This window comes from Pongo abelii, chromosome 1 (genome assembly GCF_028885655.2).
Source record: "Pongo abelii isolate AG06213 chromosome 1, NHGRI_mPonAbe1-v2.0_pri, whole genome shotgun sequence".
Classification (NCBI taxonomy): Eukaryota; Metazoa; Chordata; class Mammalia; order Primates; family Hominidae; genus Pongo; species Pongo abelii.
Genome location: NC_071985.2, coordinates 200,131,579 through 200,158,840, shown reverse-complemented (window position 1 = coordinate 200,158,840; position 27,262 = coordinate 200,131,579). Strand labels below are relative to the sequence as shown.

The 27,262-nt window shown below is 39.4% G+C and overlaps 1 protein-coding gene across 5 annotated transcripts in view; it reads right to left on the bottom strand.

Moving 5' to 3' along the window:
* The window catches only part of PHC2 (polyhomeotic homolog 2), a 106,607-nt gene extending 79,629 nt beyond the window's left edge, over positions 1–26,978 (bottom strand). For 3 of the 5 annotated variants that reach the window (XM_054538149.1, XM_002811098.5, XM_054538175.1), the window contains exon 1: positions 26,859–26,978. The gene's annotated coding sequence lies outside the window, so the exon portion shown is untranslated. Of the gene's footprint in view, positions 1–26,058; positions 26,619–26,858 lie in introns of those variants that run through there. The other 2 variants (XM_024248687.3, XM_054538147.1) reach the window with 2 other exon arrangements.
* Positions 26,979–27,262: the final 284 nt, after the last annotated feature.

Genomic DNA, 27,262 nt, shown 5'->3' with positions numbered 1-27,262 from the left:
CAAGACCTCTACTTGGATATTTCAAAATATCTAAATTTTAACCTGTTAAAATTGAAACTCATGATTTCCCTGCAAAACACTTCTTCTAATATTCCTTCTCAGTGAATGGCACTGCCAGTCATCCTTGACAATTTTACTTGATTAAAACAAATAGGCTTTTGTTTTTCCTTCTATAGAATAAAATAACTCACTTTCTTTTCTTCCTAGGAAAAGGTTGAAAATGAGGAAAATAATTTTGGTGATGCCTGTAAGTTGAAATAAAATCTTTCAAAAAGAAACCCCCCATATCATCTGGTAATTTAGTTTTCCTACACAGAGGTAGCTTAATAAAGTTAGTTCCTTTCCTTCTAATTAATAGTTTTTCCAAAACACAACAGCAATACTATCTAATTATTTTCCTCTCTTTTAACCCCTTTATGTATTTTCTTGTCTCTTCTCTCCACTTCACTTTTGCACACAATAGGGTCTTAAATTGTTTCTGATTTTTCTTTATTTCTTGTTTCTACTTTTTTCCTTATTTCCCTCATGGCCCACCTCTCTGTGACTGAATCAGAAGATGGTACTTCAATCAACAAATATTTATCGAGCACTCTGGGATAGAGTGATGAGCAAGATAAGGATCCTACTCTGATGTGTTTTATGTCTGGAGTGGAGAGCAAACAATTACGAAGTAAATAGCATGAGCTAATTAAGGAATTAAAATTGAATGATATGAAGAATAACAGGTTGCTCTCTTAGATTGAGTGGTCAGGAAAGGCCTTTCTGAGGAGGTTATATTTAAATCTGAGACAAGGAGACAGTCATTGCATTACTTTGCATTAGTTGGTAATGAAGACCCTATGAGAGAAACAAACTTGGCATGTTTAATGGCTGCACAGTAGACAAGAGAGAAAACTGTATAAAATGAGATGAATATATGAATTAGATGAGACAGGGCTTTGTTTCCCCAGAGTAAGAAACTGGAGTTCATTTATTTAAAAAAGTATTCTTTATAATATCTCTAGGATCGGCAGTGATGTCTTCCTTTTCATTCCTGATTTTGGTTATCTGTGTCTTTCTTTTTTTCTCCTCAATCAGTCTTTATAAGGATTTGTAGTCTTTATTTTTTTTTTCTTTTTGGAGACAGAATCTCGCTCTGTTGTCGCCCAGGCTGGAGTGCAGTGGCGCAATCTTGGCTCGCTGCAACCTCCACCTCCTGGGTTCAAGCAATTCTTGTGCCTCAGCCTCCCAAGTAGCTGGGACTGCAGGTATGCACCACCACACCTGGCAAATTTTTGTATTTTTAGTAGAGACGGGGTTTCGTCATGTTAGCCAGGTAGGTCTTGAACTCCTAGCCTCAAGTGATTCACCCACCTCAGCTTCCCTAAGTGCTGGGATTACAGGCGTGAACCACTGCACCCGGCAGTAGTCTTATCAGTCTTTAAAAAGAATCACCTTTTGGCTTTGCATATCCTCTCTATAAGTGTTTTCTATTTCTTAATTCCTGTTCTTGTCTTTATTATTTCTTTCCTTCTACTTTCTTCAGATTTAATTTGTTGTTTTTTCCCCTAACTTCTTTAGATGAATTTAAAGCCATTAATTTTCCTCTAAGCTCAGCTTTATTTACTGAAAAGTTTATATATAGTATTTTTCATTATCAGTCAGGAATATTTTCTGATTTTCACTGTGATGGATTATATATGTGTACTGCTTAATTTCCAAATATTGGTATTTCCAGTCATCTTTTTCTTATTGAATGCTAACAATACACTGTGGTCAGACAGCATAATTATGTGTGGTTTTAATTCTATGAAATTGTTGACACTAGCTCTGTGATCCAGTATAGAGTCAACTTTTATAAATGTTCCTTCCATGTATGCTTGAAAATAATATTCTGCAGTTGTTAAGTACAGTGTTATATATATGTCCCTTAGTGAAATTTGACAATTGTGTTATTCAAATCTTATATATTCTTACTGGGGCTTTTTGCCTGCTTTTTATATCAAATGCTGAGAGAAGAATGTAAATATAAAACACATTGATAATGAATTTGTCTTTTTCCTTAGAGTTGTGGAATTTTTGCTTTAAGTATTTTGAGGCCATTTTATTTGATGAATATAAATTTAATATTCTTAGACTTTCCTGGTAAATGGACATTTATTATTTTGAAGTAATCCCTTTTATTTCTAGAAGTATTTTCAGTATAATTTTGTCTATAATTAATGTAGCAATTGGGCTTACTTTTGGTATATATTTTCTTTACTATCTTTTCATTTTTAACTTTCTGTTTACTTACATCAGGATTTCTCCAACCATGATATTGGGGCCAGGTAATTCCTTGTGTGTGTGTGTGGGGGGTGCAGTTCTATGCACTGTAGTTTACCATGGCACTTGCCCAGGTTATGACAACCAAAAATAAGTCCAGACACTGTTAAATATCTTCTCGAGGGCAAAATCACCCACAGTTGAAAACTTACTGACGTATTTTAGGTGTGTCTTCTGTAAACAGCAGACAGTTATAGTATTATTTTATCCAGTATGACAATCTTTGTCTTTTAATGGGAACATTTAGTCCATTTACATTTGATGTAATAGGGGCAAACTCTCTGTTTTTGTTTGCCTCAAAATGCCTTTAATTTTCCTTCTGCGATACCCATCTGAGATAAATTTTCCTTCTGCCTGAGTCTGCTTGTCAGAAGAATAAATTTATTAGCCTTCTTTAATCTGTGGATTGGTGTTTTTTATCAATTAAGGAAAATTCTCTACCATCTCTTCCAATATGCCTCTGTCCCAAAACTCTTTCCTTATCTTCTGGGACTTCCATAAGGGTATGTTAGTAGGTATTCTTATTCTGACCTCCATGTCTCTTACCCTATCTTGCATATGATCTATCATTTTCTCTTCTCTGCTACACTCTGGATGATTTCTTCAGACTCATCTTTCAGTTCTGACCTCAGCTGCGTATGATCTACTGATTAATATGTTCACTGAGTTCATAATTTTGATTGTTATATTTTTCACTTTTGTAAGTTCTATTTAGTTTTAAAACAATCTGTTACAATACTTTTTATAGATTCCCTTCTTGCAGATATTTTCAAGCTCATTAAAAATCTCTTTATACATACTCAGGATAGTCACTTTACAGTCTGTCTCATGATTGCAATTTCTGAAGTTTCTGTGGGACTCTGTGTTGTTTTTGCTGTTTACTACTCAGGGTATCTTGTTATTCTGTGAATGTGTTATCTTTGACTGTTGGTCATTATACTAGAAAATAAATATTTTCAAGGTTAATAAATGTCCTAAGATAATGGCTCCATTCTCTAGAAATGATTTTTCTTTGCTTCTGTCAAGCATCAGAAGACACTACTAGTATGGAACCATCCTAGTCTGTCTATGTCAAAAGTTTTGAGGTTCCCTGGACTACCTGAGTGACACAAACTTGAGCTGTTCCAGTAATGGTTTACTTCTAGTTCACTCTTACTTTGAAGGTGGAGCGCTTGAGATTCCTGGATTAAACAGGGAGGTGGTTTATCAGATTTCTTACCCTGGGCAGGCTCTCAGCTTTGATTCCTGTCTTCCTTCCCCTATAAGACTACCAAAAACTCAGCCTGACTACACAGACATTTCATTCAGACTAGTAAATGTCTTCAGAGAAAGAGAGGTATTTTTAAAATTCATTATTCTAAGAGAGAGTATTTTTATTTAAAAACAATTGCAGCAAATTTACATACCTAATAATCTCAACACTTTAAAAAAATGGTACAATCAATGTGTTTCATAGAAACAGATGAAGTTAAAAACAATGAAGTAGTCATCAGGTTAGCTTTCTCAGGAGCTGGCATTCCTGATACCTGTGGTCAGGTTTCTGGCCTGTCCCTGATCTTGTGGGTCCAGAGCACAAACAAGGTGTAAGCGGGGAGAAAGAGGCTTTGAATGGTGAGTTTACCTCCGGGGGTTCTTGTTTTACCCTAGATTTTGGCCCAAGCCTATTTTATTACATGTAAGAAAATTTAAAAAAATTATTTCTCTCAGTTTTTAAAGTTGTCCTTGTCATCCTAATTACCTAGCTCGCCATTACTGAAAGTGAAAGTTTCTGGATTAAGTGTGATGGAAAGCTGGAGAAGGAGTGAATCAGTAAGTCTATTTTTGTCACATCACGTCAGAATCTGTTTACAGGCACAAAGAATAACATATTTAAATCACCAACCAATAAGAAAATAGTTTGAATTGTATGAATTTATTTGCACTAGTTTGCTTCACATGGAGCCGCACTAGTTTGCTTCACACGGATGTATGTTCTTTCTCCTGACTAGACAGTAAGCTCTTGAAGATTAGATAACCTTTCTGTTTTTAGTAGTTTTTTTGTTTTGTTTTGTTTTTGTTTGTTTTTGTTTTGAGATGAAGTCTCGCTCTGTCACCCAGGCTGGAGTGCAGTGGGACGATCTCGGCTCACTGCAATCTCCGCCTCCCAGATTCAAGCGATTCTCTTGCCTCTGTCTCCTGAGTAGCTGGGACTACAGGCATGCACCACCATACCCAGCTAATTTTTTTTTGTATTTTTAGTAGAGACGGGGTTTCACCATGTTGGCCAGGCTGGTCTCGAACTCCTAACCTTGTGATCTGCCTGCCTCGGCCTCCCAAAGTGCGGGGATTACAGGCATGAGCCACCGCGCCTGGCCTGTTTTTAGTAGGTTTTAAGTATATCTCTCATCCTTTCTCTAGGACCTGGGACAAAAAGATAAAATGCCAGTCTTCTTGACTTCCTTGTTACCATCCCAGGGCTTGAGAGCCCCAGGAGAGAACCAGACTCTCAGGAATTCATCTCTTTCCCCATCTCCCACCTACTTGTTGTAGACCACTAATTGAATACTGAGAACAATGAGAACTACTTTACATGAAGCTTGAGAATTTAATCAGAGTGCAAGAATATACAAGTAAGTAAATACAAATACAGAGTTTGATACTGTTCAATCATGAGTAGCTTAGAAGTCAAATTTTCTCATATACTCACCGCTGAAAGACATTTAAATTGGGGTATATTTAAAAAATATACATCTAGAGCCGTAGTATTTTACATAGGTTTTCACCCAGAAATGCCATGTTTATTAATTTATCTTTAAAATAATCCCAGGGGTTCACAAAGATTTAGCTACCTGAATGGTCATTACAGGAGGGGAAATTAAAGATTTAAAATCCCATTGGTAAGGATTAGCAATTGTACTTTCATATAATAGAATATCATATTTAAGGACACAAAAAGGTTCATAGTAAGGTGATAAAATCAGTTTAAGAAAGAGTGTGTAACAAGATCTTTTTTTAAATAAGAAAATGTATGCACTCATAAATTTAAAAAACTAGAAGGATATAAAACAAAACATTAACAGCATTACTTTGGGGTGCTTGGATAACAGGTTTTTTTCTTGACTATGCTTATTTCTCTCCCCCAAATCTTCTATAATGAAAATATATACTTTTGTAATAAAAATAACATTCATTATTAAAAAATAAACTAGAGTTCCCATATCTAATAGGCCACCTCAGACCAGCCCTTTCCAGGCCCAATCTATCTATCACTGGTTAGCAGAGAAGTCCACATTCTTCCAATTCTATAGTCTGTCCCACTTGGTCCATACATAGGTTTTTAGCCACCAGAAGACTAACATTCATCCATCATTGGATAGGTGGCTCATAATATATATTTGGTGAACTGAACTGATTGCAGAGAGACAGAAATTTATTCACATAATGCTAACAGAATGTCACATACTTAAAACGTGATTGTTTTCTACCATTTTAAACTATCCTTATAGGCATTATATTCTCTCTCACACTCAAACTAAATAAAAATATTTTGAAAGAATACCCAAAGGGGAAACTATTACTGTAATGACCTCATGTATTTTCTCTGGAAGGTCTGTTTGTTGAATATTTAGTAGTTTTGTATAGTGCCGGTCAATAAGGCTTAATTGCCTCTGCTGCTGAATTGCTTGTCACATGGAGAGAATCAAACCTGCCCCCACTCCTTTATGGAAAAAATGAATGCCTGGAATGAGGTGGAATTTCCAGGAAAAACATACCAGTTCAATTTGTATTAATCCCTGTGGGATTACTGCACTGATGTCATTTTTAATATGCCTTACTCTTCCCCTCTGGTTGGCATGATCCATCATCTCTTTCCTCAGCTGGCTTTGCTGCTTTTCCTTGGAGAGCAGAATGTCTTTGTGAATGACTCTCTCAGGGAGCATGTGCAGGAGAAGCCAGAGCCTCACTCCATGGGAACGTAACAGACAGAGCTAAAGAATGGGCTAAGAAGAGCCACTGAATGGAACAGGTCATGCTGCTTCTCGAAGCTGAAAAGGCCAATCCTGTAAAAGAGTTGATGAGAGCACCTAATCGGGTTTGACCCCACAGCCTGTGTGTATGCAGAAAGGGCTGGGAAATGTAGCTTTGCACATGAGAAGGGTAGTGATATTCCAGGGCTGCTATCCAGACACACTTACTCACTCATCTGCTTGATTCAATTTTATTTGTACAAAGGGTTTGTTGAGGCAATGGGCAGACTAAGCCTTTAGGGATCAAGGGCTATGCAAATAAAACCTTAATGGAAGATTAAATCAGCTGATGTCCTCCTCAGTGCTATTTCCATTTGTAGGACTGGAACTGGCATTGGGGGAATGAATCATTTTTACTACATTTAAGCATTGATTTTAAAATATCTTCTTTACAAAAATAGTAGCCATTATAATTAAACAGGACTGGAAATACTCAGTAACAAACAACAAAAACCTTCCTTTATATAAAGAGAACAAACATCATATTATGGTCACAGTTAAATAGCAAGCATGATAAATCAAGGCACTAACTATGGGGGTCCTTGTTTTGTTTATCACCCAATGAAGAACCAAGTCTTTCTTCACCTGGAGACTTCTGTTTATTATGATTACTAGTCCAAAATAATTTCTAAATGTAAAATGAATTACATTTCGATAATTATATGTCTTATTTAGCCAGCCAGCTTCATTACTCAGTATATTCATTTCTTTAAAAAGGAAGTTCTCAAAAGAATTAAAATTATTATTCTGTGAATTATGGGAGAAATAATCTGAAAGCTAGTATGATATTCTCCTTGCACTGGTTTGTATTTCACTAAAATATACTTAAATCACTAATCAAGAAATCTCAATATAATCATTTGTTCTATCCCAGAAGAAATATTGCTGTTATTATATTGTTAACATATAGTCTTTAAATTGAGAGACAACTAGTGAATAAACCTAGAGATTCTAAACTACCTTAAGATACTGCTAGTTCCCCAAAAATGCACAGTAAAACATACTGGAACATCTCTGTTTTTTTTTTTGTTGTTGTTGTTGTTATATTAAGGCAAAGTTTAACATAAAAAAATCTAGCAATGTAAATCAGCATATTAATAAAGAAAGTGATCATACGATCATCTTTTCTTTTTATTTTTTTATTTTTTTGAGACGGAGTCTTGCTCTGTCACCAGGCTGGAGTGCAGTGGCATGATCTCGGCTCACTGTGACTTCTGCCTCTTGGGTTCCAGCGATTCCCCTGCCTCAGCCTCCCGAGTAGCTGGGACTACAGGTGTACGCCACCACGCCCAGCTAATTTTTTGTATTTTAGGAGAGGTGGGGTTTCACCATGTTGGCCAGGATGGTCTCCATCTCCTGTCCTCATGATCCGCCTGCCTTGGCCTCCCAAAGTGCTGGGATTACAGGCATGAGCCATTCGCACCCAGCCTGATCATCTTTATAGACAAAGGAAAATCATTTGACAAAATTCAATACTCAACTATCATAACAATTCACAACAAACCAGGAATAGAAGAAAACTTCCTCAATTTCTTAAAGGACATCTAACAAAAACCTACAGCTAACATCGTATTTATTAAGGGAAAGATTGAATGCTTTCCCCCTAAGATTGAGAATGGCCATTCAATTGCCTATTCAATATCATACTGGAGGTACTAGGCAGTGCAATAAGGCAGGTAAAAAAAAGGTTTAAAGATTGGAAAGGAAGAAGTAAAACGGTATTTGCAAACAACATAATTGTGTTTGTAAAAAATCCTAAGGAATCCACAAAAAATCTATTAGAACTAAAGTAAATTGATCGAGGTCACAAAATACATTAACACAGAGAGGTTAAGTAACTTGACCAGGGTTACAATTATAATTAGTAACTGGAAGAGCCAGAATTCTAGTTAGATTGGCCCTGGAGCCTTTCTCTTAACTATTAATTATATGATAACTTAAAAATCAAAGTGTTACTGTACACATACACACACATGTGCGCGTGCATGCATTCAAACACTAAACATCACTTTTCCTTTTCTATTCAATTACCACCAGCTTTACCCTAAACTTTGGTAAAGAGGAATAAATAAACAATACCTGAATCTTGAATCCTCATTCTGTATATAGAAAGCATGATCACTGATTGCCCTAATAAAACCAAAGTTATAGATTTAATCCTTGCACAGGCCAGCACATTTCACACTGAAAAAACCCCTCGCTAATACAGTGCCAGATATATGTACCCTATGTAGCCCCTACCCTAATAAGTGGCAAATCCTCAAGTTCGGTGCATCTTATCTCTAATACTAGAAAACAAAACTTGAAAGAGTATTGATGATGCATCAGGAGCATAAATCTTGTAACTGAAGGATAGCATAGTCATTGAAAAATTCAGAAACAGAATTAAAAGCTTGACACAGATTTCAAAAGTAAGGCACTAATGCCCAATTAGTCACAAGCCAAAGTAAAGGCTGGCAGCATTTTTGTCTTTATAGGAAACTCAGAGTTATCATCAGGGACCTTACATATGGACTTGTTTTGTTTGTTTGTTTTTGTTTGTTTGTTTTGAGATGGAGTCTCGCTCTTGTCACCCAGGCTGGAGTGCAGTGGCACAATCTCAGCTCACTGCAGCCTCTGCCTCCAGGGTTCAAGTGATTTTCCTGCCTCAGCCTCCCAAGTAGCTGGGATTATAGGCATGTGCCACCACACTTGGCTAATTTTTGTATTTTTGGTAGAAATGGGGTTTTACCACATTGGCCAGGCTGGTCTTGAACTCCTGACCTCAGATGATCCCCCCACCTCAGCCTCCCAAAGTGCTGGGATTACAGGTGTGAGCCACCGTGCCCAGCCTGGACTTTTAAGTAGTTATAACCAAGGTTGTCTGTACCACGACAACAGAAATAATTGGATAACTACTGTTGCTAAATTGACAAGCATTTATTAGGGCTACTATCTAACACTGAAGTCTTGAAATATAGCCAGTCCACTGACACTGGATACTGACATATAGGCAGAGAGAAATGACAACGGGAGCCTGAGGTGGCTTCCTCATGATGAATGAAATAAAGGAGACTGCAGGCAAAGTGGCTGGTACAGGAGATTATTCAGACCCGGCTAGTAAACAGTCACAGAAAAATCATTCAATGGCAACAATCTCAAAAGTGAAGCTCTTTATGAAGACTGTAAGTTTAAAAGACAGTTGCAAACATAGTCAGACTTTGCCAATAGTGACTACAACCTCAAACTAAAAGGCTTGTCTTTGAGCAGCAGGTGGTATGGTATTGGGGATGTATCAGTCTTTTTCAGTAAAACTGGCCTATATAGATAATAACAAAGTGTATCACTGCTTTATTGTTGTTTTGATCCACTGTATGTAAACCGTGAACTTCAAATTATTTTCCTAATGAAAAAAGCTGTAATTATCCATCAAACTCTGTCTTCGAATGCCTCCTGTGGCCCAGAGTACATGACTGCAAGACAGATGACCCAATGTTGTGTTTGTGGTCTACTGACAACTGAATTATGGTGCTACTGAGGGTAATACAGCATGGCATTGTGAGAAACAGCATGGTATAATGGAAAAACTTGAACTCATCATTTAGTATCTCTAGATCTCAGCTTATTCATTAAATCCCTTAAATGTATATCTAAAAACTGAGTTGGCAGGGCTGTTATGAAGATTAAAATGCCTGGCATATATAAGATACTAAATAAATAAGTGCCCATGCATCATGTTTACATATGTATTCTCTCTCTCTGTCACACACACACACACACACACACACACACACACACGAAAGGTTAACAGTTGAGGTTGATTTATTGCCCCAAATAACCTGCCCCAGGATAGATTATTGTAATTAGCCTCACTTATTTTCAGTGTGGCCAGCAAGGACAGGGAGAAAAATCCTAATTCTGGGGTCAGACAGTCTGTAGTTAGTGGAGGCTTCTACAGTTTAAAAAGTTAGCATTTGTCAGATGTTCTCACTATTGTTTTGATCTTTATCTCAATGGTTCTGAAAGTTTTATTCCTTGTTTGAATATTGGGATGTTTATCAAAGTAAACATTTAAACACTGAAGCCCACTGACAAAGAATTTAAATAGACAGTAGGGCAGTTGAAGGGTTTATAGCCAAGATTCAGTAACTGGTTACAGCTCTGTACAACCATGGATCTGCAGTAAATCACACTCTGGTCTGCCTTAGCCTTATTTTGAAATTCCTTTTCAACCCTCTGCCATTCTAATAGCAATGAATTACTCTCTAATCGTATTCTAGATAGCAAGGTGGGGAAGATCTAAATCTCCTAAATCCTATTTTTAATTTATCATGTAGAATTTTGTTACTTTAAATGCAGATCTACTTTTTAACTATTCACAAGCCATATTTTAAATGACAGAATTTCTTTAAAGAAAGGAATCTACTAGTAGTCAACATGTAAGTTCTCTAAAAAATAAGTTTGAAACTTCTATTTAGAAGTTAAAGAAACAGGGACCAGATTTACTCTCCTGCCTTAAGCAACTAAAAAAATTGGACTAAATATAGAAAGAAATGGTTTTCAGACATTGGCTGACAGGCAGCACAGGCCTGTGATCGCTAAGAAAAGGGACACAAAGTGAGCCCTACGAGTGTACCAGTTTACTGCCTACAGACAGTTCCTGGATGCAGTACAGGGAGGGGGAATGGATCTCACTGAGTCGAGGTGACTGAGATTAGACCTCCAGGAGGGCAAAGTGACTAGAATTTGTGGGACAGAGAACTGGAGATAGAGAGAACACTCTAGAGTTCTACCAACAGGCCTCCCTAGAGTCTTTGACTAAGTACTGGTCTGCACATGCATGAGACGAAACTCCTCAAGACTACTGGAAGGGAGCAGGCAGAACCATTCCCAGAGTTCTTACAGGGCTGTAAATAGTTTGTGTTCACATCTATCTGAGCAGAAAGACCTTGTAATAGACAAGGAATTAGATACAACCCCCAGAAGAATACTGCCAAAGTAGTGAGGGCTAAATTGGTTCTAGACCAACGGCTGCTCTGGACCCACCATAATAAAGCTTAGAAGCAATGTTTGAAAGGATCAAAGTAATCCTAGGTAACATAACTGCATCCAAAATAAAAGTCAACACTAATTAAAGAAATATAATGAAATTTAATAATCAAGAATATAAAATTAACAATACCTAGTCCCCCATAAAAAATTACCAGGCATGCAAAGAAATGGGAAGATCAGACTTTTAGCCAGAAGAAAAAATAAATAAGTAAAAAGGTACTCAGAAATGACATGGATGAAAGAACTAGCAAACAAGTATATTAAAATACTTTTACTAAATAGGTTCCACATGTTCAAGAAGTGGAGGAAAACTTGAGGACATGAACATGAACATGAGGACAAGAGAAAGGGAAAGTGTAAAAAAGACATAAATTAAACTTTTAGAGACTAAGAATACAACATCTGAAACCAAAAATAGACTGGATGAGATTAACAACAGATTGTAAACTTCAGAAGTAAAGATGAACTTGAAGACACAGAATTAGAAATTATCCAAAATGAGGCACAGAGACCCAGGAGACTGAATACAAATGAACAGAGCATCAGTGACCTGTGGGACAATATCAAGCAATCTAATATTCATGAAATTGGAGTTCCAGAAGGAAAAGAGATGTGGGGGGGAAGGGAACATAAAAAAAAATTTGAAGAAACCATAGCTAAAAGTTTTCCAAATTTGATGAAATCCCTAAATCCAAGCATAATATACAGAAAGTGACTCCAACGAACATCATAATAAAACTGCTGAAGTGATGAAAAGAAAACCTTAAAAGTAACCAGAGAAAAAAGACATTACAGCAACATAGATAAGAATTACAGCAGATTTCTGGCCAGGAGCAGTGGCTCATGCCTGTAATCCTAGCACTTTGGGAGGTTGAGGCGGGTGGATCATGAGGTCAGGAGACTGAGACTATCCTGGCTAACACGGTGAAACCCTGTCTCTACTAAAAATACAAAAAAAAAAAAAAAAAAAAATTAGCCAGGCATGGTAGCAGGCACCTGTAGTCCCAGCTACTTGGGAGGCTGAGGCAGCAAAATGGCGTGAACCCAGGAGGCAGAGGTTGCAGTGAGCCAAGATCGCGCCACTGCACTCCAGCCTGGGCAACAGAGCGAGATTCTGTCTCAAAAAAAAAAAAAAAAAAAAAAAGAATTACAGCAGATTTCTTCTCATAAACTGTGCAAACCAGTAGGCAATGGACAGACATCTTTAAAGTCCTGGAAGAAACTATTAACCTAGAATTCTTTACCTAGTAAAAATATCTCTCAAAGGTAAAATAGAACTTTTCAGACAGATAAACACTGAAATAATTAATTCCAGCATAACTGCACTATCAAAAATATTAAAGAAAGTTATTTAGTCTAAAGAAATTGATAACAGAAACACAAAGGAATAAAAAGGACATCTGAAACAGTAAATAGGTGAGTAAATACAAAGGTCATGTTTCCTCATTTTTAAATATCTTTAAAAGATAATTGACTACTTAAAGTAATAATAAAATATGTTAAATAAAATACAATAACTCAAAGGACCAGAAGGGAAAAATGGAAGTATATAGTTTTAATGTTTTTCTACTATATGTAAAGTGATATATATTATTTGGAGATAGACAGGGATAAGTTAAAGACATATGTTATAAACAGGAGGACAAATACTAAGAAAAGATAAAACGAAGACACATAAGCAATGATGCAGTAACAAGGACAATATGGGGTCAAGATTAAGAAACTCAAATAATCCAAAATGAGGCCAAAAAAAAAGAGAAAAAAAGGAACAAAGAACAGATAGGACAAATAGAAAACAAACAGCAAGAATGTCAATTCAAGGCCAGCTATCCCAATAATTATAATGAGTGTAAATTGTTTAAACATCCCAATTAAAAAGCAGAAATTTTCATATTGGATTAAAAACCAAAGATATGCTTTCTACAGAAACATACTTTAAAAATAAAGACATATATAGGCTAAAAGTAAAATGGTGGAAAAGATACACCATGCAAACAATAACCATAAGAAAGCTGCAATGATTATATCAATATCAGACAAAATAGACTGCAGAAGAAGGAATATTGCCAGAAAAAAGAAGGTAATCTTATAATGATAAAGGGGCAGTTCATCAAGAGAACATACAATCCTAAATGTGTATGTACCTAGTAACAGAGTTTCAAAACACATAAAGTAAGATCTGACAGCACTAAAAGGAGGAAAACACAAGTTTACCATTATAGTTGGAGACTTTAATACTCCTCTCTTAGTAATTGATGACACAAGTAGATGTAAAAATTAATACAGATATAAAAGACTTGAACAACACTACAAACCTAATTTAGATACATAGAACATTCCACCTAATGACAACAGAATATACATTCTGGGCCATAAAATAAGTCTCAATAAATTTAAGATAACTGAAATCATATAAAGCATATTCTCTAAGCAGAACAGAATTATACTTGAAAGCAATAACATTAGGAAATCCCTAATTTGAATCATTAGGAAAATCCCTAATATTTGAAAACCAAACAATGCACTTCAAAATAACTCATGGGTCAAAGAAGAAATCCTAGGGAAAATTAGAAAATATTTTAAACCTAGTGAAAACAAAAACATTACATATCAAAATCTGTAGGATATAGCTAAAGTAGTACTTAAAGGAAATTTTATAGCATTAAAACACTAGTGTTAGAAAAGAAGAAAGATCTCAAATCATTAACCTCAGCTTCTATTTTGTTAGCGAAAGAAGAGTAAATAAAATGCAAAGCAAACAAAAGGAAGGAAATAATAAAGAGTGGAAAACAATGAAATAGAACACAGAAAAACTAGAGAGAAAATCGATGAAATGAAAAGCTGGCTCTTTGAAAAGATCAATACAATTGATAAACCTCTAGCCAGATTGATCAGAAAAAGGAGCAAGAGAGAGAGAGAGAGAGAAAGAGGACACAAATCACCAGTGACAGGAATGAAAGAAATCTTGTAGACATCAAAAGGATAATGAAACAATATTATGAACCACTTTATATCAATAACTTAAACAACTTAGGTGAAATGGACAAATTCTTCGAAAGACACAAACTGTCAGAGCTCACTCAAGAAGAAATAGATAACCTGAATAGCCCTATAGCTATTAAAATACCTGAATTCTTGGTTTAAAATCTATTCACAAAGATAACTCCAGGCACAGATGGCTTTATTGGTGAATTCTACTAAATATTCAAAAAAAGAAACAATGCCAATACTATATAAACTCTTCTGGAAAACAGAAAAAGAAACTCCTACCTACTCATTTCATGAGGCCAGAATTACCCCGATACCAAAACTACACAAGGATACTTAGAAGAGAAAAAATATTAAAGATAAAGTCTACCTAATGGAAAAGGTTAAAAACAGTGAACACAGCAAAAAACATGGAGAAGAGGCTAGAAGATTGAAAAGACTTTAGACACTGTCACTTTGTCCTTTGTGGAATGCTTGCCCAGTGTAAAGCCCTGTATAGCATAGTGTTTAATAGCATGGCCTTTTGAAATCAAACTGTCTGCCTTGGTTCAGGTCCTGGCCCCACTATTTACTAACTGCATCACTTTGGCCAAGTTACCTAACTTCTCTGTGCACTTCCCATTTAAAACAGAACCCCCATTATGGGAGTTGCTATGAAGAATAAATGAGTAAATACATTTCAAATGCTTACACCAGTGCCTGGCACATAGTAAAGACTACATAAACGTTTGCTGAAATTATTATTATACATGTTATATTAGTTGGTTGTCGTCTTTATTAAGTCATAATATTTTCTCTCAAAATGAGCTAAGCAGTACGATAAGTGACTACCCTCGTTGTTTAGTCCCCTGTTGCTGCCATAAAAATGATGACAAACTTAGTGGCTTAAAACAACAGAAACTTATTCTCTCACAGTTCTGGAGGCCTGAAGTTCAATATTAGCTTCACTGGGTAGAAATCAAGGGGTCAGCAGGCTGTGCTCTCCCTCTGGAGGTTCTAGGGAAGAATCTATCCAATCTTTGCGTCTGTGTTTACATTGTCTCCATGTTGTCTGTGTCTCCCTCTGCCTCTCTAAGGACACTTGTGATTGTATTTAGGGCCCACCCAGATATAACCTCCATGTCCATTGTCTCCACCTTGTCTATGTCTCCTTCTGCCTCTCTCTTTTATTTTTTTTGAGATGGAGTCTCGCTCTGTTGCCCAGGCTGGAGTGCAGTGGCGCGATCTCAGCTCACTGCAAGCTCCACCTCCCAGGTTCATGCCATTCTCCTGCCTCAGCCTCCCGAGTAGCTGGGACTATAGGCGCCCACTACCACACCCGGCTAATTTTTTGTATTTTTAGTAGAGACGGGGTTTCACCATGTTAGCCAGGATGGTCTCGATCTCCTGACCTTGTGATCCACCCGCCTCGGCCTCCTAAAGTGCTGGGATTACAGGCGTGAGCCACCATGCCTGGCCACCTCTCTCTTATAAGGACACTTGTGATTGTATTTAGCGCCCACCCAGATATAATCCCCCCATGTCAAGATCTTTAATCACATCTGCAAATATTCCTTTTCCTTATAAGGTAATATTTACAAGTTCTGGGGATAAGGAGCTAATATATTTGGGTGGTCATTATTCAGCCTACTACTTATCACTAGGGAAGGCTGATGTGGTGTGGAAATTATTACATAAACAACATTTATTTTTAAAGGATATTTAGCTCTCTCTACAACAAACCTGTTATGCAACCATGTTTCAAGGCACAATCCATTCACCTAGAGATAGGTCCCAAAACTGTAAGCATAGTATCTACAATGAACTATAACACCACAATAGTGCTAACATACAAACTCAAATCTATACAATTATGACACTGATCACAAACTTTGCGGGGGGGGGAAACACGCCTGGACCTTCTTATGATTCAAATAAAACAGCTTACTAAGATCACTAGTAAGAATCAAGAAGATAAAGAGAAACTAGATTTGGTGATGGCAGTTATAACTAAAGGAAGATTGAAAAAAATCAGCTCACTCTTAATGACCACAGGTACTGGAACTCAAAGCCTACATGTTCACCCTACATTACACAGCAATGAAGAACTTCAGTTCTAGAGTCAGTCCTCAGTTCAAAATCTGGCTAATGTATTCATGATTTGAACTTGGACAAGTTATTTCACCTCTTTTTTTTTTCTTTCCTTTTTGTCACCCAGGCTGGAGTGTGGTGGCATGATCATAGTTCACTGCAACCTTGACCTCATGGGCTCAAGCGATCCTCCCACCTCAGCCTCCTGAGTAGCTGAGACCACAGGTGCATACTACCACACCTGGCTTATTTTTAAATTTTTTTGTAGAGACAAGGTCTTGCCATGTTGCCCAGATTAGTCTCGAACTCTTGAGCTCAAGTGATCCTCCTGCCTCAGTCTCCCAACGTGCTGTGATTACAGGTGTAAGCCACCGTGGCCAGACTATTTTCACCTCTTTGAGCCTGTTTCTTCATCTGTAAGATGGAAATGACATGAGTACTTACCTCAGAGTAGCTGTGAGGATTAAATAAGAATTCACGTAATGCTCTAGCATGACAATTATCATATATGAGCACTCAATAAGTTGTAATTCCAATTATTATTATGTAATAAACACTACCGTTTCTAATACAACTCCATCTCTTCTATTTCAGGAGAAATATTGTCTTATCTTCAGTTTCTTTATTGTCAGGAACTATTCCTCTGGGGACTGTGATCTCATGGGGGAAAGGCACCCACATGAGAAAAGCAAAGAAAATAATGTAGTCTACAATTCTGGTATGCATATCCTTGGGGAAACAGGAAAAGACGAATAAAGACGGGACTTCGTAAGCTAGTAAAGGACAGGAAGTAGGGCAAAGTGTGTGACTAAGAGCGCTGACACACAGTACTTGAGGTTGGGGGAAATAAGAAAAAAATAAGAATTTAAATAGCAGAAGTCTAAGTAAAGGGATGTAACAGATGCATTCTCTACAGGAACTTATTAAATGATTAGAACTTTGCACTCTGGAAATATGAAGGCTGAAAGGAAGGAGTTATGCGTGATGTCATGAGGAGTACAGACAAGATAAACCCAAATGAGCTCATTTCAACATACCAGAACCCCAGTCCTGGGACTGAGATGAAGTAGAGGATAGACAAGAGAAGCTGAAAACTCAAGGAAGTTTGTGTTTAGGACAAATAAAACACTGCAAGCAACTCCAAGACATGGGTGGTGTGTTGTTTCTCAGTATTTCCAGCAGCGAGTCTAGTATCTCACATGCCATTAACAAACTGGGGTTGAATGAACAAACATATATATTCAAGAGTAAACATACTGGCAGTAGACAAGAAGGCTCATTAAAGGTTCTTCGCTAACTGCATGATTCCGTCTCTGGTCTCACTCCTGTCCAAACCACCCTTCACATTGCTGATGTGTTCTTTCTAAAAGGCAGATCTGATCACGTTACTCCTAAGGGCTTTAACAGCTCCCTATGGCCTCCACCATAAAGTCCAAATTCCTTAGCCTGGTAAACCAAGCCTTTTGTGATTTGATGCCAGCCTACTTTTCAGCCTTGTTTCTGCAATGACCCTCCTCAAATGTTCTGCTGTGGTCTTGAAAGGTTGTTTGGAGGTTCCCCATATGTGCTCTCTCAAGCAAATACAACCTCACCTTTGCAGACATTGCTTCTGTCTGGCTGAGAAGCTCCTTCTTACCCGGTCACTTTTGCCAGAAAACTTTTCCTAACATTTCTAAGCAGGGACTATACTTCTATTATGGTACTAAGTACAATACCATAATTAATGTTTCCATGTCTTTCTTTCTTTAGAAACCTCTGTAGTACCAGGCCTGGGTTCTCCTCATCTTTGCATCCCCAGCTGCTAGAGTGAGGTATAGAAGCTTATTAAATGTTTGTTGAATAAATAAATAAGATTGTAGAGGCCAAAAATAGAAATAAAGCTTAAATACTCAGGTAAACAAAGACAGAAGGATACTAAAAGACAGTTAGGGATGGGCAAGCCCATCCCTGTAATCAGAAGATTTTGTCATGGCTTGCAGCTACAATACACCCTTCCAACTGAGCTCTGTTATCATGATCAGAAACCAAATTTGGGGCCAGTTATACAATGGGCTTGACCTAGTATCACATTCCCTACTTATATTATTCCAAACCATTTCTAATACTCTGCCTTTGAGAAGGCAATTTCATTTTCATGTGCTTTAGTGTCACTATCTTATGTGAAGTAACCTCTATTTCAAAATGCCCTAAAAGCCAAGTTCTGCCCTCTTATTCTAATTCTCATTTTCTCTCTCTCTTACTAAGTGGAATGGAAAACTTCCTTGCTAACTTAAGAATGAGAATAGTCTGAGCCTAAATTTACTGTATACTTTAGGCAAGTTATTATACCTTTATACATCTCAACTTTCTCTTCCTTCAAATATCAACTCTATCTAGTAGGCCCCAGGAAATAATGAAAGGTAAAACCTACACAATTCTTATCATGTACCTCACATTATTAACCTGTTTAATTCTATAATTCTTCGAGGTAGGGACTGTGATTCTCCCCCACTATACCCAAGAAGATTGGAGCAGAGAGAGTACAGATGGAAGGAGGCTGGGAAGTTCACAGCTCATGAGTGGCAGAGGCAAGGCTAGAACCCCAGCATTATGGCTCTAGTGTCCCTGCAGTGAACCCTTACCTCCAACTGTCTCTCTGCAGGCCAGTGGAAGATACTGTGCTTGGAACATAACTCTAGCACATTAAAGTATTAAAGGGCTTAAAAATTATATATTTTTTCAAACAAATACAAGCCTTATTTGTAACTGAAAACAAAATAAAAGTGGGAAGAGAAGGAATGGAGACACTGAATGGTAGGCTTCAGATATGGGACAGTGTTCCATATTTCAATCCAAATGCATTTTACAGCCAAGATTTTAAGACCTGAAACCATCCGTCCCGTACAGCTAAAATAAGAAGGATCTCATGATTTTAGCCATCAAGGAGATGGATGTGTCCTTCACTGGTACTCTATCTAAAATTAAGATGACACTGTCACTACATGAACATTTACTTTGGGGTATGGGGGTATGGCTTTATGGACCAATGAATTAGTTTTTTCTCAGGAGCAGCAACCAAAGAATGGAAATAACAGAAGATACACTCCTGTTAAGCTTTTTGTACAGAAGCAGAATTTTATTTCTAGAAACAGCATTAAATATTTAATTAAGTTCACATTACCCTATACTAAAAAAATTAATTTGGGGCAAAACTTGGAAGAACTAGGTGTAAGGCAGTACTTTCAAATTATCAACTGCTTATAATTATATTTCCTTCTGGACAATGGAAATACATATTTTTTATTTAGAAAGTGCTGAATAAGGCCAGGCACATGACTGACGCCTGTAATCCCAGCACTATGGGAGGCCGAGGAGGGCGGATCACGAGATCAGGAGTTCAACACCAGCCTGGACAACGTGGTGAAACCACATCTATACCAAAAATACAAAAATTAGCCAGGCATGGTGGCGCACACCTGCAGTTCCAGCTACTCGGGAGGCTGAGGCAGGAGAATCACTTGAACCCAGGAGGTGGAGGTCGCAGTGAGCTGAGATTGCACCATTGCACACTCCAGCCAGGTCGACAGAACGAGACTCCGTCTCAAAAAAAAAAAAAAAAAAAAAAACCAAAACAAAAAAGCAAAACAACAAAAAAAGTGCTGAATATTTGTTGAGTAAATTAATACTATTATAGAGATTGATTCATTAATACTATTTTAGAGATAGATTCATTTCCAGATGGTTCCTTAGAAGGAACGGGTGCCTTATAATAGTCATCATTTGTTCTGGAGAACTTACTCCTCAAGTCTCTTGAAAAGTCTAAAGCCACCTTTATCTGTACCCATGGTTTTTACATCTTTTCTTCCCCCATCAGAAAGAGAACAGAGAAAGATCAGGTTACATTGCTTCTGTGGGCCTGTATAAATTCCTGCGAGGTTCTCTCTTCTGTCAGGAAAAGTTTCCCTGGCAACCATATTTACACACTCACTCAATTCCCTCCCCTCCTTTGATTCACTGGTGGGTATAAAAATTAATTTGCATTGATTTGCTGAAGCTTACAAGTTAATCATTCTAATAGACTCACAAAATTTTAGACGCTGGTCTCTGCCCAAAACTTGTTTCTTAAAGGGCCTGTTTCTTTAGAAATTTGAAAATAATTATCTTCAGTTTAAATATTTTTAAATACATTTAATCTGTATTCTGAATGTTTATGGCTTCAGGTAGAGAAAATAATATTTTTCTAAGGGTATCTGGCCTATATTATTAGTTAGGATGATCAAGAAACAAAGAGATACTTTAGTTCTGAGTAAGCAAGGGGTCAGATTCTTATCCAGCCATAATAAGGCCCTGGAAGATAAAAGTCAAGGACCAAAACAAAAAGTCTGGGTCACATGAAATGATGAATCAGGCCTAAGATTCTGGGTGATCAGAGGTCAGAATCTGGATAACAGGAATGGGACATGAGTTATCAAGAACTGAGTTTCATTAATTCATTCACTAAGTATTTGCTGTGCATCTACTAGGGCATGGTGTCGGGAAAAGAGCAGTGAATAAGCCAGACACAGATGTACCCTCATAAAATTTAACAGTCAAATATATGAATAGTGAATAAATGTTGACTTTATTATTGAACCAAGTATCTTTGGACTAGGGGTGCTCACTGTATAATTTCCTATAAGGGCCAGAATTGGTTTCAGACTAGGAATGGCACAGAGACCTACAGATAAAGGTAAGTTCAAGAAGTCTTCACTGGAGTAGATAAGTTGGCAAGTCAAGCAGTCTTGGACATATACAACAGTTTCTTTACATTTAACCTTCAACAACAATGATATATGAGCCTATCACAGGAAACAAGGCTAGATACTTTGCAATATACCTACGTTTTATAAAGAATAAAGTGAAAGCTGATAAAGGTATGAGTTATTCTTAAGCTCTTTTAACAACCATTTACTGAGCATCTGTGATGTTCAAGAAATAGTTTTAGGAACTGAAGTTAAGGGTATGAAAAAGACATGGTCCCTAGCAATTATAACAATGTGGTAAATGCTATAACGAGATGCTAAAGTACGAAGAAATATCAAAGAGGAAGATTACTAATTCTTAAAAAGCAAGCTGGGAAATGCCTTCTGAGAGGCAATGCTTGAATTGAGTCTTAAAAGATAAGTAGAAAATTTTGTTTTAAGCTGGTAAATGTTGGGGTAATTTGTTATACAGCAATGGATAACTACTACAGTGCCTTATGGAGACCATGCCACAGCATAACTAGGAGACTATGGAGAAGACCCAGCCCAGCCATGTAAACTACGTTTCATGATGTATACTGCAGGTTATATTGGACATCTCTTCATATTTTTCGTCTCACGTTTTCTTAGGCTTACCTGGTACATTTTGGGCATAGAAAATGAGAACAAACACTCTGAACGGGGATGAGACAGGTAATGGGAGGAGGCAACACAATCTCAGTCTTGTCTGATTTCCCCCACAAAGGAATCCAGGTTAGTTGGCGTAGGACGTGGTCAAGTGGTAAGTGTCAAGTGATGCCAGGACTTGGTCAAATCATTACTCAGAGAGACCAGAAGTGAGAGGAGAAAGAGGATGAGTAAAAATTGTTTCTGAGAGAACCATAACCATAAAACCCAGAAAAACCTAATTGGTTGTCAGTTCGCTAATCACTTTTCTATTTCTTTTCTAAAGCCAAAAATGAGAGAAAATAGAAGTTTCTGTTTTTCATGATTCATGTGGGTAGATGAAGGAACAGAGTAGGCAACAAAGGCAGGACAGAACAGAAGCATTCCAGACAATGGTGGCAACCAGTGGGGTTCAAAGCTGCTGGGGGGGTCCATGGTTTGAGGGTCAAAGGGTGGCATCAACCTGGTTAAAAAGGCACCAGATGAGGGCAGACAAGTCGTAGTGTACCTGTTCCACTCCAATTTCTGTTTCAGTAGGTTGAAAAATGGTCTCCATATCTTCCCATGAACAAATGGGTATACCTGGCTACAAAAGGAATAGAAATGAACTTGTGTTGTATTTAAACTGGGAGTAACAATAGCATCAGGACTATAACTCTCTTCAGTAATACCCTCAAAACATGGTGGATGAGTTTCCAGAAGTCTGTCAAGTAAGCAATTCCTTGCCTCTTTATTCTCTATTCTCTTCATATTGACTGGGCATTTCCTTTTGCCCTTCACACCAGCAAACTCACAGAGTCCAAAATGAGGGGACCATAGGAAAATGTGATTGTGCAGCACGACACAGCAAGGACTTAGGCCACCTACCCAAACCAAAGGCCACAGCACAAAATGCTTTCCTACCTTCAGGAGGTAGTACAGATACCTTCAGGCAGAACTGGGTACATAATTTGTGGGGCCTGGTGCAAAATGAAAATGTAGAACCCCCTTGTTAAAAATCATTAAGAATTTCAAGACAGCAACAAGAGAGTATTAAACCAAGCATGGGGCCCCTCTAAACACAGGGCCCTGGGAGACTGCACAGGTTGCATACCCACAAAGCTGGTCCTGACTTCAGAGACTATATAGCATGATCCTTCAGGAAAGCTTTAGAGTCTGAGCTGGATCCAAATCCCATCTGTGCCACTCATTAGCTATGTGACCTCTGGCAATTTACTCAGTCTTTCCATGCTGCCAAGAGGTTGTGTGGTTATAATCTGGTGCTGGGAAGATTAAATGGGATAATGAACAGAATGTATACAAAGAGCTTAGCACAATGCCTAGCACATAGTGAGCACTCAATAAACGATAGCTACACTATCACTGTTCAGTGAAACATACAGGTAGTTATCAAAGCAGTAAGTTTAAGAAATGAACTGCTGACTTGCTATTAAGGATATGAAAGAAAAAGAATAATATTTTAGGTCAACTAAAATAATGAAGCAGACAGGGAAAATTAATCTTCCGCTTGACTGTGCTGCCTTCGCTAATCACTTTTCTATTTCTTTTCTTCCTTTCATTGCCAAACATACAAAAGGTGATCCGCATGCTGTCTCCACTTCTTATCTGCATCTCATGCCACAGTTCTCTCTCATGTGGCTTTTAATATCCCCATGGCCACCCCCGCCTCTCTACTGAAGCTATCATTTTCAAAAAGTTACTAATGACCTTCTGTTTACTAAATATAATGAATGTTTCCCACTCTTTCTGTACAATTTCATACTGCTGACCAATTTCTGCAGCTCAAAACTTTTTCTTCTCTTGACTTCTGTGATACTACACTCTCATGGTTAATAGCATGTCTAACTGGCCTTGGCATCTGTCAGGTACACAACAAATGGTGGTGAATAGAATGCATTTGTTGGATGAATACATTAGATGGTTCTCTTGCTTCTTTTCTTATTTTCTACCATACGGACTCCATGTCTTCTCCCTCCCTCCCTAAATGTGGGATATATCTTCAAGCTTCAGTCCTTCGTCCTCTATTCTATTTCTATGCTGTTACCAGCGGTGAACTCAGCTAATCATATGGCTTCAATTATCACCACTTTTTTTCTTTTCTCAACTCCTATAATACCACGCATTAAGCATCTCAAAAAGGTACTAAATGACTGCTATACATTTGTGATTTCATTTAGTCCTCACAACTATATTGGGTAGGTGGCATTATTACAGATGAAGAAACTGAAGTCAAAGTCATATAGCAAGTACCTGGTAGAACTGGGATCCAAATCTTTGTTTAGCTGAGAATAACCCCCATACTACACCACCACTCTCATTTTCCTGTCTCCTCCACATCACAAATACAGGATAGTGTTTGCACACAAGCAGGTGTTCAGTAAATACACTGATTGAGAAGATTGCTTAAATACCGCCCATGATTTTCCAGCACTTATAGTATCATCAATCTTAGCAGACCGTATTAAGCATGTCACCCCAGTGACACCTTCTTTACACGACTTGATCTGTAATATAATTCAAAACAGGAAATTTGCCAAAAACTCGCCATAATCCATTCTAAAAATAAATTTGGTATAAGCAAAGCAAAAAGGCCTTTATCTGATTCAAATATTAGGAGAGTTTTGGGGATGAGGTCCACTTTGCTACTCTGGGCCCAACCTTGCTCAGCTTCTAAATGATCAGAAAGTAAAAATAGGCTGGCTAGTTGATGGCTAATGAGGTTAAATGGACTATTTATAGTTCTAGAGATAGATGCTAAGACAGCAGAATGGGATTTTCTCTGCTCTGTTAGCTAAGACCTCATTAAAAAAAGCCCAATGCATGTGAGACATGGGTGGAAACTGGGACGAAGAGAAGAGGATAATAGTAAGGAGGGAGGGTGAACAGAAAGGAGGAGGCATTGGAAAGCCTATGGAGGGCCTGGCCCGGTCTGGCAGATCCACTGCTGTTGTGCACAGCTGGCACCATGCAACAGTGGGCTCAGCTGCACTTGCAGGATTCATGGTCTCAGTCCTGGACTACTTGCCCTGACCCATCTCACAATCCAAACCTCTCTTAACCCAGATCCTTCCAGTTTCTGATCTTACTACTTATTTCCCCAGGTCTCACAAATTTGACATTCAGCATTGCTTCCCTAGTTATGGCCATATATTCTCTTTTTGTGTGATTTAGATTTGCCCTTCTCAGATGCTGCCTCTAGTGCCAAACATTATGCCCAGTTCTCAGGCCCTCTCCCTTGGAGCAATTGAAAACTACTGCTATTCCACCTCCACGTGATGGACCCTTACTTAGAAAGATATGGGTGACAAAGACCAGGAATGAGGCTCAGAAAAACTGATGAGGGGAAAATATGGGGAAGAAAACAATAAGAAAAATATCACTGGACAACTGTGCTGGGAATGAGAAATTCTAGGCTACTTTTAGAAAGTTACATTACAGAGGAAGGAAAAAAAGCCATAGTTCCAATAGAAAGCCATTCCCTAGAGATAACATATTCTTTATGTGGCTGCATTCGCTGTTCCCCCGCTTTGGCTGCCTTTTCAGTCCTTTCCAATTTTCTCTGCAAGGCAAACTCCTATTCATCCTTCAACACCTTGCTTAAATGTGTTCTCTGGAAAGCCTTCCCTGGTCCTCTCAGACAGCTAATTGTTCCCTCCTCTGTGCTTCCACAGCCCTTTGCATTCACGTCTATTATGCTGTTAATCACTTTTACTAGCAATTTCGTATGTTTCTCCCACCACTTCTTTCAGGACAAGGACTAATTATCTTATTCATCTTTGCATCCCCAAGACATAGCAGAGTGCCTGGCATATGCCAAGTATTTGTTGTTGGGTGATAAAAGACATCAACAGCAACGTGGAAGTGCAATTTGCACTTCACTTGCAAAATCAAATTGGTTTCTGGTACTTTTCAATTGTAACCGCGTTTTCTCTTGATTTAGAAGGAACGACTTTAGACTCATAAAAGAAACTCTATTGATATCACGGGCGCATTAGCCGATTTTTCATCCCCACTGGTGACAGAAATATTTTTTTCCCCCACACTTCCAAGAAACTCCCAGGGCAAGCTTAGTATCAGTAGCGCATCTCTCCTCCTACCATTTCTATTGTAGCGAAAGCTAAATTACACTGTGCGCCTAAAGCTGCCACCAGTCTTAGTGAATTGGGGGAGGGGGATAATTACAAGAAGACACTTCTATAGCAGACCTAGGAGGGGGGAGGGGGGGAGATGAATTTAAACCTCGCCTTATAAGAAATTTGTTAGACACTCACGTAGAACAGCCGCTTCCTCTGTGCATGACAGACCCGATCCAGGTGTCCAGCAGCGACCTTTTCCCTTGGGTCTCAGGTCATCACCCAGCACAGAAAACAAGGGACCAGCGCCTTTCTAGGGCATCCCTCCTTCTCCAACCTTGGGGCCCGCTTTTCTTTTAGGGGGCTGTTCTCTCCTCCCAGTTCCAGCAACCCCCGGTTCCCTCTGCTGGGGCCCCCCACGCCACGCTTGACTCTGGACCGAAAGTGCCGGCGGCTGGGCTGTCACGCCGCGGCTGGGGAGCGGGCGCCCTGGTCAGGCCCGACGCCCGGGTCTCACCGCACTCTGCGGGACGAGCGGAGCAGGCGCAGGCCGCGCAAGGCCACGGGCTGCCGCGGCGCGGGCCTCTCCGCGGGAGGGGGCTCGGTCCCCGGAGAAAGCGAGTCAGTGACGGGACCTCGGCCCGTTCCCGTTCCGGTTCCCGGCAGCCCCCCGGCAAGCCTCGGCCCCAGAGCTCCCCGCAGCCCTCCTCGCGGCGGGTTCCGGCCCGGAGGCGCCGCGCTCTGCCGGTCGCCGGCCGGGACTGCGGGCTCCCAGCGCGCGCCCCACGCCGCGGACCAGGGGTCAGGCCGCCTGCCGCCCGCCTGTCCGTGCCCATGGCAATGCCCCGCCCCGCGCGGCCCGTCCCGGCCGAGCGCTCCGGCCCGACCGTGACAGCTGGGTGCCCAAAGGGTTAAGCCGGCAGCTCGGCGGCCGGTGTCCCTCGCGCGCTGCCCGTCAGCCGCGAGCTGGCCCCAGCGCGCACGCGCCCGCCCGTTACCTGCGGTCGCCTCCGCGCTCCTCCTCCACCTGGCCGCTCTCTCCCGGGGGCCGCCCCTCAGCCCGCCCCCTCAGCTCGGCGCCGCGCACCCTGCTGGCTACTCGGACGCTGCCCGCGGAGGAGGGGCGTGGGCTATATTACCATATATTAGCATAACAGCGCGCGTCACGTGGCCGCTCCAGCCAATGGTCACCCTGGAAGGGCGGGGATTGGGCGGAACACGCCTTAGTGCTGCTCCCAGCCTGAACCGGTGGCCATGGCAACGGGCGGGCTGGTGGGCGGGGGAGTGGGGAGGCGCCGGAGCCCGGTGCCCCCGGGAGCATCTCCTCTACCTGAGCTCCACATGGCGACCACGCGCAGTTTTCCCACCTCGCGGATGGAGAGATTTGTCTCAGCCAGAGAGA